The sequence below is a fragment of the Penaeus monodon genome, chromosome 28, assembly GCF_015228065.2.
Source record: "Penaeus monodon isolate SGIC_2016 chromosome 28, NSTDA_Pmon_1, whole genome shotgun sequence".
Lineage (NCBI taxonomy): Eukaryota > Metazoa > Arthropoda > Malacostraca > Decapoda > Penaeidae > Penaeus > Penaeus monodon.
The window spans coordinates 31,395,132-31,396,207 of NC_051413.1; positions in this window are offsets into that span (position 1 = coordinate 31,395,132).

Sequence of the window (1,076 nt, forward strand, 5' to 3'; positions counted from 1 at the left end):
TCGATCAATATATGATATCATAGTGCTCTTAATATAGTCGTCTTGTAAAAGGTACATTAGTAGAAGACATTTTGACCCCCCAAAAAGTTGCACCTAAATAACTTGTAAATTATTAATTTCGTTTATTAATTTGCTTTATTAATTTCAAATGAATTTGTTTTTTCAACAAGAAAATGTATATGGAACAAAACAATCTCGTGAATACAGTCATGTTGCCAAAATGCTGTTCCAAAATCATGGATGTATGCTCTCTACCTGCTGAGAAGTGAATTTACTTTGGTTGCTCCCTGGCAATCTTAAACATTTTCCCAGTCTAAAATGGTCAAATGTTGACCATTTTTTTATTGGATCAATTTGTAATACTGTTTATAGTCTTCAGAAGGATGAATATTAGATTCTAGAATTTTCAACACTTTCGTTTTCCAAATTCCTTAAAGATTAAGAAACCAAACAAATAAAATCAAATGAAAGCGGAATCTTGACATATTACCGAGAAATTAATGAATGAATTGTTATTCCAGGTTGAAATCGTCTAAGCATACCCTTACGTTATTTGCTGTACTGTTTTAAAGAAAAAATGACAAGATTATTGGAAATGATCAACTTTTGCCAATTGTACCCCAGCTCGACTTGCTTTCTCATAGGCAAGGATCTTGGTGGAAACAAAATTTATGTAGGTCACACGTCCAGTTACTTGAAATTAGCATTGGCTTGGCAAGTCAATTGAAGGTTTTCCTAAACAATGCATTCTAGCAAGGAGGTGACCTCAACGGGAGGGGGTGGTGTATCGGGGGATTGGCGGTGAGGCAAAAAGGGGGGCGGTATGGAGATGGCAGTATGTCATTAGGAGCAATTAATAATAATAAAATATGTATATATTTTTTTCTTTTACAAAATCTGAATTACAAAATATGTCATAAACATTAGGGTAAACTTTACCTTAATATTTTTGTCATAAACATTAAAGTAATAATGAATTGGTTTGCCAACCAAATATAGCTTTGTGTTTAATCTTGCTTTCAGTTTAAGGCACTATCACAATAGAAAAAAAGTGTTTGCGCATGTGTATGAGGAGT